Genomic DNA, 17,937 nt, shown 5'->3' with positions numbered 1-17,937 from the left:
CCAAGATGGGAAAGAGTACTGTAGATCAACGTCCAAATAACTTACTCTACAGATTAACAGACAAGATAAGATATACTGACTTGTTGAACACATTTGGCTAGGGGGCTAATCTCTGCTATGCTGTGCTCTATTGCTTTTGAATCATACGCTTACTGAGAGTTAATTGCACTTTTCCCAGGACCTATTACATCACTGCAATTGTCATCATAATTATGTAAGTTAAATATTGCATAAACAAATGAGTGAGTATATAGCATCTTTTCTATTAATGCTTTTTACATATAAGTCTTTAATCCATTTTGAGTTAGCTTTTGTGAGTGGTCTAAGATAGGGGTCTAGCTTCATTCTTTTACATGTGAATATCCAATTTTCCCACCACCATTTATTAAAGAGCCTATCTTATCTCCATTGACTTACCTTGGCTCCCTGTCAAATATTAGTTGACCATATATGCATGCATTTATTTCTGAGCTCTTGATTCTATTCCATTAGTTTGTGTGTCTGTTTTTATGCCAGTATCCTACTGGGTTTTTTCCTTCAGTTTTATTGAGATATAATTGACATACAGCACTGTATAAGTTCTAAGGTATACAGCATATTGATTTGATTTACATACGTCAAGAAGTGATTATCACAATAAGTTTAGTGAACATCCATCATCTCATGTACTTACAAAAAAAATATGTTTTTGCTTGTGATGAGAACTTCTCAGATTTTCCCTCTAAGCAATTTTCAAATATATCATACAGCAGTGTTAATTATATTTATGACGTTTTACATTATATCTCTAGTACTTGTTTATCTTATAACTGAAAGTTTGTACCTGTTGACCACTTTCATACAGTTCCCCCCTCCCCTCACACCCCCAGCCTCCGGTAACCACAAATCTGATCTCTTTTTCTGTGAGTTTGTTTGCTTTTAAACTATAATTGACCTATAATACTGTTAGTTCCCATTACACAGTATAGTGATTCGATATTTCTATACATTTCAAACTGATCACCATGAGAAGTCCAGTTAAGATATGTCACCATACAAAGGTATCACATGGTTATTGACTGTATTCCCCAAACTGCACATTTCATTCCTGTGACATTTATTTTCCACTGGAAATCTGGACCTCTTAATCTCCCTCACCTATTTCCTTCCTCCCTGCATCCCCCACCTATTTGTTCTCTGTATCTATAACTGTTTATATATATATATTTTTTTTAATTTTACAATTTTTTAAAAATTTTATTTATTTATTTATGGCTGTGTTGGGTCTTTGTTTCTGTGCAGCAAGCAGGGGCCACTCTTCATCGCGGTGTGCGGGCCTCTCACTATCGCGGCCTCTCTTGTTGTGGAGCACAGGCTCCAGATGCGCAGGCTGAGTAATTGTGGCTCACGGGCCTAGTTGCTCCACGGCATGTGGGATCTTCCCAGACCAGGGCTCGAACCCGTGTCCCCTGCATTAGCAGGCAGATTCTCAACCACTGCGCCACCAGGGAAGCCCTTGTGTTATTCATGTATTTTGTATCTTAGATTCCGTATATAAGTGAAATCATACTGTATTTGTCTTTTTCTGACTTATTTCACTTAATACCATCTGGTCCATCCATGCTGTGGCAAATGGCAAGATTTCATTTTTTACGGCTGAGTAATATTCTATTGAATATATGTATCACATCTTCTTTATGCATTAATTCACCAATGGGCACTTGTTTCTCTATCTTGGTTATTGCAAATAATGCTGAAATGAACATAGTGTACATATATCTTTTCTAATTAGTGTTTTTATTTTCTTCAGAAAAATACTCAGGAATGGTATTGCTGTATCATATGGTAGCTCTATCTTTATTTTTTAGGAATCTCAATGCTATTTTCCATATTGGCTGCACAGATTTACCTTCCCACCAACAATGCACAAGGTTCTCATCTCTCCACATTCTTGCCAACGCTTGTTACTTGTGGTCTTTTTGATACTAGTCATTCTGACCAGTGTGATATCTTATTATGGTTTTGATTCGCACATCCCTGGTAAGTGATGTTGAGCGTCTTTTCATGTATCTGTTGGCCATCTGTATGTCTTCTTTGGAAAATGTCTACTCAGATCCTCTGCCCATTTTTCAATAGGCTTGTTTGTTTTTCTGATGTTGAGCTGTATGAATTCTTTGTATATTTTGTATATTAACCTCTTATCAGATATATCTTTTGCCAATATCTCCTCCCATTCAGTAGGTGGCCTTTTCATTTTGTTGATATAGTTTCCTTTGCTTTGTAAAAGTGTTTTAGTTTGATTTACTCCCATTTGTTTATTTTCGCTTTTGTTTCCCTTGCCCAAGGAGACGTACATACCCCCCAAAATATTATGAAGACCAGTGTCAAAGAATGTACTGCCTATGTATTCTTCTACAAGCTTTATGGTTTCAGTTCTTACATTTAAGTCTTCAGTCCATTTTTGAATTTATTTTTGTGCATGATGTGAGAGAGTAGTCCAGTTTGATTGTTTTGCATGTATCTGTCCAGTTTTCCCAACACCATTTGTTGAAGAGGCTGTTTTTTTCCCATTGTATATTCTTGCCTCCTTTGTCAACAATTAATTGACCATAGATGTGTGGTTTTATTTCTGGGCTCTCCATTTGCTGTTCATTGATCGATATGTCTGTTTTTGTGCCAGTATCACACTGTTTTGATTACTTCAGCTTTGTAGTATTGTCTGAAGTCTGGAAGGCTTAGGCCTCCAGCTTTGTTCTTTTCCTTCAGGATTGCTTTGGCAATTCTGGGTCTTTTGTTGTTCAGTAAAAGTTTTAGGATCATTTCTTCTAGTTCTATGAAAAATATCATGGGTAATTTGATAGGGATTGCATTAAATATGTAGATTGCTTTGGGTAATGTGGCCATTTTAATTATATTAAGTCCTCTAATCCAAGAGCATGGGATATCTTTCCAAATCAATTTCTCTTTCTGATAGTTCCTTTTTAGTGTACAGAAGTGCAACAGATTTCTGTATGTTAATTTTGTATCCTGCAACTTTGCTGAATTCATTGATGAGCTCTAGTAGGTTTCTGGTGGTACCTTTAGGATTTTCTGTGTACAGTATCACAGCATCTGCAAACAGTGACAGTTTTACTTCTTCCTTTACAATTTAGAATCCTGTTATTTCTTTTTCTTCTCTGATTGCTATGACTAGGCTTCCAGTACCATGTTGAATAAAAGCGGTGAGACTGGGCACCCTGATTGGGCACCAAAACCAGACAAAGATATCATCAAAAAAAAAAAGAAAAGGAAATTACAGGCCAACATCACTGGTGACCATAGATGCAAAAATCCTCAACAGAATATTAGCAAACTAAATTCAACAATACATTAAAAGGATCATATACCATGATCAAGTGGATTTATCCCAGGGATGCAAGGATTTTTCAGTATCTGCAGATCAGTCAATGTGATATACCACATTAACAAAGTAAAGAATAAAAATCATATGACAATCTCAAGAGATGCAGAAAAAACTTTTGACAAAATTCAACTCCCATTTATGATAAAAACTCTCCAGAAAGGGTCTCAACATCATAAAGGCCATATATGACAAACCCACAGCTAACATCATTCTCAACAGTGAAAAGCTAAAAACATTTCCTCTAATATCGGGAACAAGTACCATACTATTTGATTGCTATAGCTTTATACAACAGCTTGAAATCAGGAAGTGTGATTCCTCCAGCTTTGTTGTTCTTTCTCAAGGTTGATTTGGCTATTCAGGTTCTTTTGTGATTACACATACATTTTAGGATTGCTTTTTCATGTTTCTGTTAAAAAATGCAATTGGAATCTTGATATGGATTGCAGTGAGTCTGTAAATGGCTTTAGGTAGGATGGATATTTTAAGAATCTTAATTATTCCAATCCACGAACATGGGATAACTTTTCATCTCTGATTGTCTTTCATATAAACATTTTCATGAAATCCAAATTTCTACTTTACCTGACGATTTCCAGAGTTCATGTTTTACTTAAGAATGTTGTCCTGACATAAACAAGTTTTAAAATATTCTCCTCTGTTTACATATAGTTACTTCAATAGTTGATAGGTTTTGGTCCACTTGGATTTTAGTACCCACATGCATATTAGTAACCACATCCTACATACACACAAAGTTATTTTAAAGTTTAAAATAATTTAAACTTATTTCTTAAGAAGGATGGCTATAGCAGAGACAGTAGAGTTGTTAACTATTTCCTGTGCTCTCCTACACTTTCCATTCCCCACAAATTGAGTGTTGGCCAATGGATGATGATAGGAAGTGACCTGTATCATTTCTGGTCCCTGTGAGTTAGGACTAGGTACAATTCCTCTGTGCAGTTTTTTTTTTTTTCCCCTATACAGGAACTTGTAAGTCATATGCTGGGAGAGTATCATCACAAGTTGGTGGAAGCCTGAATCCCAGAGGCAACAAGTCGAATTGAACGTCTGTCAAATCACATTGTACTTTATATAAATGAGTAATAATCTTTTGCTTTATTAGGTCATCTTAGGTCAGGTTCTTGAGAATCAGAGCCTATAAAGGGGATTCTTTTACAAGTGATTATTGAGTGAGTACTCTTGTGTAAAGCCTGTAAGGAAGTGAAGGAAGAGAAGTACCAGAGAAGAAGGTAAAACAAAGTGCAGTTACTTGACATCTAACTTCAGCCTAATCCATTAATGGCACCAAAGGGTTATACCACCCAAGTGCCCTCCACCTTCAGTTGAGAGCTGTTAGAAGCCAATACTAACAACAGCTGGGGTGAGTGCACCGTTAGTAAAGCAGAGCTATGCTATGTCTCTACAGAGTTTATTACAATCTCTAAAATACTGGGGTTGATTTTCTACCACATTGTAGCCTATCCTCTCCCATGCTGGGCAATAAAATTGCTAGCTGTCCTCAAGGCATTAATCTGACTTGAAATAGCACCATCAGTATATAGGAAATCTCACCTGTAAGTAACTGCTTCTCTGGGCTACCGATTTTTTGGTTATTGATCTTTTGCTTCTTTATTTGTCAAAATACATTGTTTTAATTACTGTATGTGTAGAATAAGTTTTTATATCTAGTGAGGTTTTATAAAATCATTAATGTTTCTCAAAAATTTATTGGGGATTAGTAGGCATTTTAACTTTTAAATAAATTTACTCAGACTGTGAAGTTGTATCAAAAATACCCATTGACATTGTATTGAATTTGTAAGTTAATCTGTACAGAAATCACATTCTTACTGTACTGAGTATCCCTATCCAGGAATGTATTCTATTTATTTAGGTCTTCCTTGTAACTTAGAGTTGTGTTATTACTTCCATATGGATCTATCAATTTCTGTTAACTTTCCCTTATTTTCTAGTGCTTATTACTATTCTTTATGGGACTAGTTGCCCAATTCTATTTTTAATTGGTTTTTTGCTAGGTAAAGGTAGCTCTCCAACTTGTACAGTGACACATCATAATCATGTGAAGTCCACAGTTTAAGGTAGGGTTAACTCTTGGTGTTATACAGTGTATGGCTTTGGACAAATGTATAATGACATGTTCCACTAGTCTAGTATCATACAGAGGACTTTCAACTGCCCTAAAATTCCTCTGTCCTCCACCTATTCAATCCCTGGAAAGTACTGATCTTTTTACTCTCTCCATAGTTAAGCTCTTTCCAGAATATCACATACTTGGAATCATACAGTATGTAGCCTTTTCACAATGGCTTCTTTCACTTAGTAATATGCATTTACACTTCCTCCATGTTGTTTCATGACTTATTTGATAGCTTATTTCTATTTAGTATAGAATAATATTTCATTGTCTGGATGTACCACAGTTTATGTATCCATTCACCTACTACTGAAGGATATCTTGGTTGCTTCCAAGTCTTGGCAATGATGAATAAAGCCACTAGAAACATCCATGTGCTTTGTGTAGACATAAGTTTTCTGTTCCTTTGTGTCAACACCATGAAGCATAACTGCCAGATCATATGGTAAAAGTATGTTTAGTTCTGTAAGAAACTACTAAACTGTCTTCCAAAGTGGCTATACCATTTTGCATTCGCACTAGCAATGAAGGAGAGTTTCAGTTATTCCACATTCTTGCCAGCATTCAGTGTTGTCAGTATCCTGAATTTTGGCCATTCTAATCGAAGTGAAGGGATATCTCATTGTTGCTTTACAGAGCATCTTTTCATATGCTTGTCATCTATATATCTTCTTGGATAAGATGTCCATTAAGGTCTTTGGCTCATTTTCTAATTTTTTTTTTATTGTTGAGTTTTAAGAGTTGTATGTGTATTTTGGGTAACAGTCCTTTATCAGATGTACCTTTTGCAAATATTATCTCCCAGTCTGTCATTTTTCTTATTCATTTGACAGTGTCTTTTTTAGAACAGGAGTTTTTAATTTTAATGAAGTCCAGCTTATCAATTATTTCTCTCATGGATTGTGTCCTTGGTGTTGTATCTAAAAAGTCATTGCGAAACATAGTTATTTAGATGTTCTCCTATGTTATCGCTTCTAGGAGTTTTGTAGTTTTACATTGTACATTTAGGCCTGTGATCCATTTTGAGTTAATTTTTGTGAAGGGTGTAAGGTCCGTGTCTAGATTCTTTTTTTTGCATGTGATGTCCAGTTTGTTCCAGCATCTTTTGTTTAAAAGACTATCTTTGCTCTGCTGTATTGCCTCTTCCCCTTTGTCATAGATTTGTTGACTATATTTATGTGGGTCTATTTCAGGGCTCTGTACTGTTCCATTGATCTACTTGTCTATTCTTTCACCAATACCACACTGTCTTGAATACTAGTTTTATAGTAAGTCTTGAAGCTGGGTAGTGTCTGCCTTCCACCTTTGTTCTCCTTCAGTTTTCTGTTGCCGATACTGGGTCATTTGTCTTTCCATACAAACTTTAGAATCAGTTTGTCAATATACACAAAATAAATTACTGGTATTTTGATTGGGATTTCCTCAGATCTATACATCCAGTTGCGAAGTACTGACATGTTGACAACTGATTGCATCTTCCTATTTATGAATATGGAATATCTCTCCATTTATGTTGTTTGGCTTTGATTTCTTTCATCAGAGTTTTGTAATTTTCCTCATACAGATCTTGTACACATTTTGTTAGACTTATATCTAAGTATTACATTTTGGGGGTGCTAATGAAAATGGTGTTTTTAATTTCTAATTTCACTTATTCATTGCTGGTATACAGAAAATGATTGACTTTTTAAATATTTTATTTTATTTTATTTATTTATTTATGGCTGTGTTGGGTCTTCGTTTCTGTGCGAGGGCTTTCTCTAATTGCGGCAAGTGGGGGCCACTCTTCATCGCGGTGCACGGGCCTCTCACTGTCGCGGCCTCTCTTGTTGCGTAGCACAGGCTCCAGACGCGCAGGCTCAGTAGTTGTGGCTCACGGGCCTAGTTGCTCCACGGCACGTGGGATCTTCCCAGACCAGGGCTCGAACCCGTGTCCCCTGCATTGGCAGATTCTCAACCACTGCGCCACCAGGGAAGCCCGAAAATGACTGACTTTTGCATATTAGTCTTCTATCCTGCAACCTTGCTATAATTGCTTATTAGTTCCGGGGTTTTGTCACTGTTGTTGATTCTTTTGGGTTTTCTACATAAATGATCATGTCATCTGTGAACAAAGACAGTTTTGCTTTTTTATTACCAATCTGTATACCTTTTATTCCCTTTACTTGTCTTATTGTATTAGCTAGGGCTTACAGTATAATGTTCAAAAGAAGAGAGGGGGACATCCTTCTCTTGTACCTGATCTGAGTGGTAAAGCTTTGAGTTTCTCACCATTAAATATAATGTTAGCTGTAAGTTTTTTGTAGGTATCTGTTATCAAGTTAAGGATGTTCCCCTCTATTCCTACCTTACTGAGAGGTTCTTTCATTTGTTTAGTTTTGTTATCATATGCCTGATGGATTCTGTAAATTCTTTTTCTGCATCTATTCATATGATCATGTGGTTTTCTTTCTGGTCTGTTGATGTGATGGATTACATTAAGTGATTTTCAAATGTCAAACCCCAGCCTTGTGTGCCTGGGATAAATTCTATTTGGTACGTGGTATATAATTCTTTTTGTATATTGTTGGATTCAATTAGCTAATATTTTGTTGAGGATTTTTGCATCTATGTTAATGAGAGATATTTGTCTGTAATTTTTTTTTTTAATTGTCTTAGCCTGGTTTTGGTATTAGTGTAATGCTGGGCTCATAGAATGAGTTCTGAAGTATTCCCTCTGCTTCTATCCTCTAAAAGAGAATTGGTATAATATCTTACTTAAATATTTAATAGAATTCACCAGTGAATATATCTGGGCCTGGTGCTCTCTGTTGTGGAAGGTTATTAATTATTGATTCAAAGACTTGACTTGAATAGATACAGGCCTATTCAGATCGCCTATTTCATCTTGTACAAAGTTTGGCAGATTATTTTTTCAAGGAACTGGTCCATTTCTGTCAATTTTGTGGCACAGAGTTGCCCATAATATTCCTTTATTATCCACTTATTGTCTTTGGGATCTGTAGTGATGTCCTCGCTTTCATTTCTGTATGAGTAATTTGTGTCCTCTCTCTTTTTTTCACACTTAGCCTGGGTAGAGGCTTATAAATTTTACTGCCCTTTTCAAAGAACAAGGTTTTGCTTTTGTTCACTTTCTCTACGGATTTCTTGGTTTCAATTTTATCCCTCTTTAAATCTTCTTTCTTTTCTTCTGCTTATTTTGGATTTAATTTGCTCTTTGCTAGTCTCCAAAGTTGGATACTTTAGATTATTGATTTTTAGATCTTTTTCTTTTCTAGTAAATATATGCACTTAATGCTACAAATTTCACCTCTAATCACTGCTTTCACATCACTCCACACATTTCTAAAAATTGTATTTTCATTTAGTTCAAAATATTTTTTAGTTTTTCTTGAGACTTTGCTTTTGACCTGTGTTGTGTAGAAAGTGTTATTTAATCTCCGCATACTTTGGAATTTTCCAGTTATCTCTGTTACTGATTTCTAGTTTAATTCCATTGTGGTCTCAAAGCAGACATCATACAATTTCTACTATTTTAAATTTGTTAAAATGTTTTGTGGCCCAGAATGTAGTCTATCTTGGTGAATGTTCTATGTGAACCTGAGAAGAGTGTATATTCTGTTGTCAGATGAAATAGTCTATAGATGTAGATTATATCCAGGTGATTGTTATTGTTGTTGAGTTCAGCCATGTCCATTACTGATTTTCTGCCTGCTGCATCTGTCCATTTCTGATAGAGATGTGTTGAAGCCTCTAACTAGGTAGTGAAAACATCTATTTCTCCTTGCAGTTCTCTCATTTTTTTTTTTTCTGTATTTTGATGTTCTCTTGTTAGGCATATACATGTTGAGGATTATTATGTCTTCTTGGAGAACTGACCCTTTTATCATTATGTGATGCTCTTGTTTATCCATAATAACTTTCTTTGCTTTCAAGTCTGCCCTGTCTGTAATTAATATAGCTACTCCTGCTTTCTTTTGATAAGGTGTCCACATGGTATTTTTTATCAATTTACTTTTTTTTATTCAGAACATACTTTTTGAATGACTTCTTTTTAGGTGGCATAGGAGACACAATGGTGAATATGACTGACATAACTATTGTTTTCATGAGGCTAAGGACATAGTAGGAGAAAGCAATGATTTCAGGATTTGTATTGGCTTTTGAAGGAGCCCTGCAGTCAAGATAGCAAAATTTAGGAAAAATCTAGAATGAGAGAGACCTACGCCCAGTTACATTTTGTGAATGATATACACAAAACATCAGAGAGGAGATCTGAGACTGTTGTGATATTTTAACTTCATATGGAAACTGGACTAGACCCCAAGATGAGAATGTAACAGTTTGCGTAAAGGAAGTTCATACGGATTAGTGATACTAATAAAACTAAAATCTATGAAAGACACTATTGCTCAGAGAAAGAATTTACACATTATATAATCTTTTTGCATGTTTTCTAGCCAAATATAGAAAAGTGCTTATGCACATTTTTGTGAATTATTTTCTTTTCAACTCATCTGCCTTGTCCCTTAGGTATATGGTCCCTTGCATTTTCCAGATGAATGCTGGCAGTGTCTTATGATAGCTAGAATATAGGACAAGAAATTATTTATAATGCAGTACATTTCAACAGCAGCAAGAACAGCAAATTTTCCTTTCTTTTAAATTTGAAAACTTTAGGTTTTAGTACATTTGTAAATTGTTGGAATCAATAATTTATTCTGCTTACATATGTTGATGGGCCACAGGAGGATTTTCCTCCTATAAGAAGAGAAATATGACTTTGATCATTGTTTACACAGCAGTAGTAAAAGATCGTCATGTGATAGAGGGCATACTTTAGTTTTCCCATTTTCTATTTCAATAACATTTTCAGAATCGCTGAAAACATAGTTCTTTAATTTTAGTTTCTCTTTTTTCTTAATTGAGGTATAATTGACATAACATATCTTAGTTTCAGGTGTACAACATAATGATTTGATATTTGTATATATTGCAAAATGATCACCACAATAAGTCCAGTTAATATCCATCACCATGCATACTTACAATTTTTTTTCCTTAGGATGAGAACTTTCAAAATTAACTCTCTTAGGTACTTTCAATTATGCAATACAGTATTATTAATTGTAGTCACCATGCTGTACATTAAACCCCTATAACTTACATTATAACTAGAAATTTGTACCTTTTGACCTTCTTCCCCCATTTCTCCCATCCACCACCTCTGTTCTCTAAATCTGTGAGCTCTAAGTTTGGGGTTTTGTTTGTTTCTTTGTTACGTTTCACATATAAATGAGATCATAGGGTATGTCTTTTTCCTGTCTGACTGACTTCACTTAGCTTAATGCCCTCAAGGTCCATCTCTGTTATTGCAAATGGCAAGATTCCATTCTTTTTTTATGGCTGAATAATACTGCGCCGTATATATACCACAGCTTTTTAACCCATTTATCTATCAGTGGACATTTAGGTTGTTTCCATGTCTTGACTGACTATTGTAAGTAACACTGCAATGAATATGGGATGTACATATCTTTTCAGATTAGTGTTTTTGTTTTCTTGGGATAAATACCCAGAAGTGGAATTGCTGGATTATATGGTAATTCTGTTGTTAATTTTTTGAGAAACCTCCAAGCTGTTTTCCAAAAGGGCTGTAACAGTTCCTTTTTTTTTTTTTTTTTGTAATATCCCCTCAGCCCTTCCAGAAGGTATGAGGGGATATCTCATTGTGGTCTGATTTGCACATTATGTACTGGGTTAATGGAACTGCTATACATACGCCTTTAGTAATGTAATGGTAAGGTGTGAGGGGAGGGAAATCATAGCCCTGTGATTTGTGAGAAGTCTTTTAGTGAACCTATAACCTCTGGACTGTGAACTTCACAAGAATTTCTCAGTTGTTTTTCTCCTCCCCATCTCAATGGGATGGGATAGCTAGAGTAGGCTGGAGTTGGCTGCCTCCCTTCTCTCAGGTGGAAGGCTCAAGCTCTGGGTAACTAGTTTCTCTGGAGGGCAGGCCTTGTTAAGAACAGAGTGCTCTGGCATATTCCAAATGGTTCTTTTTTCCATCCACCTGCTGGAAGCACGCAGGTCTTATCTCCGATGTTTATTATGAGGAGCCGCCTATGGCTGGGTCCCCCTGGAGTTTTTAACTCTCCTGCTTGTCTACGCCGAGCCTCAAGCAATTTGTCACAGTTCAGGTTTTCCTACACTTGCACTGGTTCCCAGGGAGGTTTCCACTTGTTAGTATCCGTTCTGTAAGCCTCAACTACAGTATTGCCTGAGTCTTCCATCTTGGGGGCAGCAGTCTGCCCTGTGTCCTCCCCTCTCTTGTGGGTCCAAAAAGAGTTGATTTTTTTCAGTCTGTTGACCTTTTTCCTTACTGTTAGGATGAAGTGTAGACGTCCAAGCTCCTTACATGTGGAACTAGAAAACTGCAAGTTGTAATGCTTGTTTAGCAATTTACAATGGGCAAAGCTCCAATGCAATGAACTTCATGTTGGCTTGCCGGCCCACCTCCACAGTCTATCATCAATCACTTCCTACTTAAAAAAATCTCTTCAGTGCCCTCAAGGTAAAGTCCACTCCCTTTTAGAGGCTTTTTTATGCCATCATAAACTTATCACAGATGATTTTACAGCTTTATCTCCTACCATAAGCCTCCCTTCTACATACATTATAATCCAAGTTCCGTGAAGGAGCTGTGCATTTTAATACCTCTGGTTTTCTCATTGGCTGCTTTGTATGCCTAGAATTCTCTTTCCATTCCTCACTGTTAATAATCTTCCCATCTTTAAAGACCCAGTTGGAATATTTTCTCTTCAGAGCACTTTTCCCATAGCCCTTTGTAAATGTCTGCACCAAGAGAGAGAGATTTTGAAATGCATTATTATCCTTTATGCATCTATCTGTTCCACTAGGCTATGATCGTCTTATGGTGAGTCATTGTGTTTTCTCATCTTTTGGATCACCATTCTGACACGCTTAATGAATACCTGAGTAGATGATGCTTACTCTTATGATCTGGATTTTGAAGTATAAGACGGAAGTGCGATTTGGCTTCTCAATCCATTACCACACCGTGAAGTCAAAGAACAGAGGCTACCTGAGTGTGTGCCCATTACCTGCCTAGGAGAAGCCTTCTACAACCCTGGTAACTTGGATGTTCCTGACATGGGAAGTACGACAGAAGGACAGATAATGATTGATAGGCATCAGATATGACTTCCTAAATGGTTCAGGCATCCTTTGGTCGGGAGGGAAGCAAATGTTCTTTATTTTATTTTTGGCTGCGTTGGGTCTTCGTTGCTGGGTGTGGGCTTTCTCTAGTGGCGGTGAGCGTGGCTACTCTTTGTTGTGGTGCGCAGGCTTCTCATTACAGTGGCTTCTCTTGTTGCGGAGCACGGGCTTCAGTAGTTGAGGCACACAGGCTTAGCTGCGCCGCGGCATGTGGGATCTTCCCGGACCAGGGCTTGAACCGTGTCCGCTGCACTGGCAGGCAGATTCTGAACCACTGCGCCACCAGGGAAGCCCACAAATGTTCTTTAGAAACAGAAGTTCCTAGTGAATTACTGGAGCTAGCCACGATTACCAATATTATTTGAATAAGAAACTACTTAGAAGAATACTGGTTCTCAAGTATTCTTACAATCCCCTTATTCTTGGAGAAGGAGAGAGTGTAACAGCCCATTTGCTTTTACTCATTTGCCTTCCAAATTGTGACTGCCTACCCTGGGCTAAATGATCTCACGTCACTATGTAATCATGGTATTCCATTCACATTGCTGTAACTGTACTTACTACTTTGTATTTTGCCTATTGTTCACACACTGTGGATGTCTCAAAAGAGGTTGCGTTTCAGTCATCCTTTATTCCTACTTCCTAACACAGTTCCAGGCAAATTATCAGTATTCACTAATATGTGTTAGATGAAAGCATCAACCAATTAACCAATATTATAAAATTTAAGATCACAGACCAAGGATTATACAACCTACCTCGGTGCTTAAACAGTCATGAAAAATTTGCTGTATTCCTTTCTTATGTCTAGGATAAAATACAAACATTAAAAAATTTAGAATCCTCAATGTAAAAGTTAAACTTTCTACCCTCAGCCTTACACAAGCCTATTGTTTATCATTGGCTAGAGTGCTTAAACAGGGTTAAGATATTCTGCTGTTGGGAAACTAAATATTAGAGAATATGGAGGAACATGGAGGAAAACAACAAATGCTGTATAAGCCACACTCTTTCCTCAAAAGCTGACACAAAGTCACCAACTCGGAAATATTTTTTACAGCTGCTACATCTTTGAATATTTGATGCACAGTTTAGTTTCTATTTTTATTTCTCTGTTTCTGTTTGTTTGCTTATAGTGTTTGTTTGTTGTTTATACTGTGGCCAGGTTGCCGAGCTCTGAGGAAACGTGGATGCAGCCCAGTGGTCGTGTGAAGAAGCCTTATCCATCAATCAGCCGCGCCCACGTGAAGAGCACAGCAGCGACGGGTGAGTCTGAGGCCTGCCGGAGCCTCCACGCCCAGACTGGGGCTCCTCTTGGGAGCAGCAGCTAGCTCATGACCCTCAGACCCCGTTCTGGTTCCAAAGGCCCGATGCAATTGGCCTGTCACAGTGCACAAAGCCAGCGGGTGCTGGTCCAGTTGCAGTTTATGCAAAACTGAGGCAGTGAGCAGCCTCAGCGGCCCCACCTGGTGGTCCTGATCCGCATGAGGGGAGAATCTGAGTCAGTGGTCTCCAGGTTTAATATAAAGACATTCTTGTGGCCCCGAGATAAAAAAGAGAGTCTAAAATTATTTGGGGAGAACAAGTATCCTAGAACAGATACGCAGTTTCTATGAATAAGACGATCTGTTTTTAAATCTTGAGTATCCTTGAAAGAAGAAAATGGCCATGGATTTGATACCATTGCTTTCAGGCAGACCGCATAAAATAATAAAAGAAGTTTGTTCTTGTATGATCCTGTTGAAAGATAGATATTTTAAAAGTAAGGATCTAGAATCCAAAGATGTGAGTGAAATACTGTGAGGGCTATGAAAACAAGATGCATTACTCTAAATTTCTTGGTAGCTATCACCGGAATATACAGAGTAAGGAACTACTATCTATCTATCTTTCAAACTTTCAAAGCTAAGAGGAACAAAAACCTCTTCCAGGACATTTCTGAGCCAGCTGATGAGTTTGGCAGGACACTTAGGTACACCTGTTCTCTGTAGTTCTTTTCCCCTCGGGCTCTTACCTAGCAAAAAATAAAATTTTCTCTTTACGGGTTAGTGCACTGTGATATATTTTGTCATCCTCCCTCCAGACCTAGTTAAATGTCATGCTTTGCATACAGGGAACACGCAACTTTGCTACCTTTATGAAGAAAAGGGTATAAAAGGTTCAGGTTTAAAAGGATTTGAACTGGATGGACTTAAGCCCCAGATCTAAAACTACTGAGCAGTTACTTTCAGGTGGTTGGAATAAAAGCACATATATTGTTAGCAAGTTTAAAATGATCGGAATGTTTATTTTTATAGACTTACTTACAAGGACGGTTAAATGGATTAATACTTGTAAAAAGTCATGCACCTAATTAACAGCAGTAGATTCTTGTTATTGTGGACATTCTAGAGAAAGCCTGTGCTAGTCACTTGGAACTCAGAGCAGAAATACAATTCCCGCAGGAGAGTTCTCTAGAAATGGAGATGAGAAGGACAGGGCCAAGTTCTTTCCTTGCATACCTGAGAGGTACTTGGTTCGCATTTCTGTAGGGCCCAGTAGTAGTCACTTGTGACTCTGATTTACTCTGACATCAATTTGGAAGCTGCCACTCTCAGCTTTCAAGTGGATGTGAAGTAGAGAGATGAATGGTTCTTTTAGTCATGAACAACTTTAAAGATACCTTTACACAGGATAAACTTATCAGGAGTAGCAAGCGATAAATGAGGGTTATAAAAATTTAGGGATCTTTTACTTACCCTAATTGATGGCTCTCACAAGAGGGCTCGTAACTTTTTTCTTAGTTGCCTCTTTACTTCAGTGCCTGAAGTCTTAAAATGGCAGAGAGTTTGGAGGGGGTTTTTGTAAAGTTAATTAATTGTGCCGTGAATTAGTTTAAGGAGTCTGCTGAGTGATGGACCCAGTGAAGGGGGTCGATACCATTTAATGTTCACTAGGGGCTAATGATCATAAAATGGTGCCAAAAGACCAGCATTAAGGCCGTGCAAGAGCTTGTCAGGAACAGCTCTAAAGATCAGTTGCTCGTGGCAATTAAAACAATTGAAAATGACCTGGTATTACATTATACATGCTGCAACACTGCCCCCAGTATGAACAAACTTTCTTTCCATTAGTGATTTTCAATCATCTCATACCTTTGAGCACTGCCATTTATTTTTCTTAGTTACCTTACTATGGCTGTACTTCTAACAGGATATTATTAATATTTATCCTATTATCTCATACAACATTTCATGCTTAAAGCACTTTGCAATCTTAACTAATTAATCTTTATGTTCTGCCTAAAAGGAGAGTAAAAGGTTTCCCTTTTAGAGTTAGGGAAACTGAGTTGGGAGTGGTTAAGAATTGGCCATCAGGAAAACGATCTGATAAATTCCACAGTCTGGGTTTAGGGCTTTTTTTCCCCTAGGAAGTAAAATTAATGGAACTTTGGTCCTGAAGATCATACTTTGAAATCTAGATGACACTCCCTCCACCCACATAAAAAAGGTAACTGGAATGATTTTTTAATGGAATTTACTCTTTAGATTAGGCCCCAAGAAGGACTTCTTAAAAATATATCATAAATGAGGAAAGAGAACAGAAAAAAGTTTAGTGGGGTTTTTTTTTTTTAGTGTTAAAACTATTATCTATTTAGAGAAACTAGTAAACTAAATTTTACTCAATGCCCGTATCATTTTTTGAAAAATCTGCACATAGTTTGTTTTAGAGCACTAATTATAATATAAAGATTACCTGATAGATACCAGACAAATGTCAGGTACTTTACAAACATGATCAATCTATAGCAATAGTGTGGCAAATGTGGTATTTACCCACATTTACTGATAAAGCAACTGAAACTTGGAAGAGTTTAAGTCACTTGCTAATGACCAGAGGGTAAAAGACAATTCTAGAATTCAAACCCAAATCTGTCTGTCCCCAGAGTCCTTAGTTTTTACACTACAAAAATGCTAGTTCTCAAGTATAATAGAAAATCTCCAGTTAACAAAATCTGTACTAGACTCAACAATGATCTGCTCTTTCTAATCCGCTGGAACTCGAGACAGTCCTGAAGGCCACACTACACATCTTAAATGTGCCTTCTTTAGATTCGCCATTTCTACCCTGTAACAGAGATCCTAGCCCCCACCCCGACCCAGTCAGAACGCACACCTCCCTACATTCCTTCCCCAGAATCCTGAACTCATTACGGAGCCCTTGCTCCTGCAAATCTGATTTCATCACTGCCAAGGGAGGCCCACCCTAACCTGAATAGGTTTGTTACCTTCTGTCCCGTACTCTTACCATTACTTTCATGAGTAAAGCTGTCCAAATTTTAAACAGTGGACTTAAAATAAAAATTTGAAGATGATATACAGATCCAATTATGATGTCACTGCCCTCCTTATTCTCCATCTCATCATTCCAAGCTTTTAATGCATGACACAATAATAGGAAATGTTATTTTATATATTCAGAAGGATTCGATTAATTCAATTTTGTCTGGGTGACTGGTATTTATTCTAAAATGATTACTCTTTTGTATCCCCATTGGAAGTTTTAAATAATGCGAGGCACACTGGGGAAAGGCCCTGCTGCTAGTATGAGGATTTGTCATGGGGAGGCCATGTGTTGACAACACATATGCTTTACAGGGTAGACAGCTGACCCAGGTGAAAGTGGAGAACAAAATCCATGGTTAAGCTTACTGGTAAATGTCATGCTTGTCTTAATCAGCTCGGGCTGCCCTAACAAAATACCATATTCAGGAAGTATATGGTACTCACAGTTCTGGACGCCGAGAAGTCCAAGATCACGGTACTGGCCAATACTGTTCACAGATGAGGTCCATCTTCCTGGCTTGCAGGCAGTCATCTTCTCACTGTGTCCTCACAGAGTGGAAAGAGAGGAATCAAGTTTTCTTATGTCTCTTCTAATAGGGCACTGATCCCATCATAGCACACTAGCCCCACCCTCATGACCTCCTCTAAACCTAATTACCTACGGAAGGCCCAGCAGGGGAGGAAAATATTTTTCCCTGTATCCTTCTGAGTTCTTAGATGAGGCCCTTGTAAGAAAAGACAGATTAACAAGAGAAAAACAGAAGTTTATTAACATGGGAGATAAATGAATTACTCCCCAAGGTGGCCTAGAATTCAGAATTAAATATCAT

At 37.4% G+C, this 17,937-nt stretch overlaps 1 long non-coding RNA gene across 1 annotated transcript in view; it reads left to right on the top strand.

The window, feature by feature from the left end:
* LOC309631799 overlaps positions 1–17,937 on the top strand; it is an 852,461-nt gene that overhangs the window by 821,999 nt on the left and 12,525 nt on the right. The window contains exon 6 of the long non-coding RNA XR_014246558.1: positions 13,948–14,048. This is a non-coding gene — a long non-coding RNA (uncharacterized lncRNA). The remainder of the gene's footprint in view (positions 1–13,947; positions 14,049–17,937) is intronic.

Source organism: Balaenoptera borealis (assembly GCF_965194805.1).
Source record: "Balaenoptera borealis genome assembly, chromosome: 7".
NCBI classification, from domain to species: Eukaryota; Metazoa; Chordata; class Mammalia; order Artiodactyla; family Balaenopteridae; genus Balaenoptera; species Balaenoptera borealis.
The sequence above is the reverse complement of the archived record's forward strand: the minus strand, read 5'-3'. Positions and strand labels throughout refer to the sequence as shown.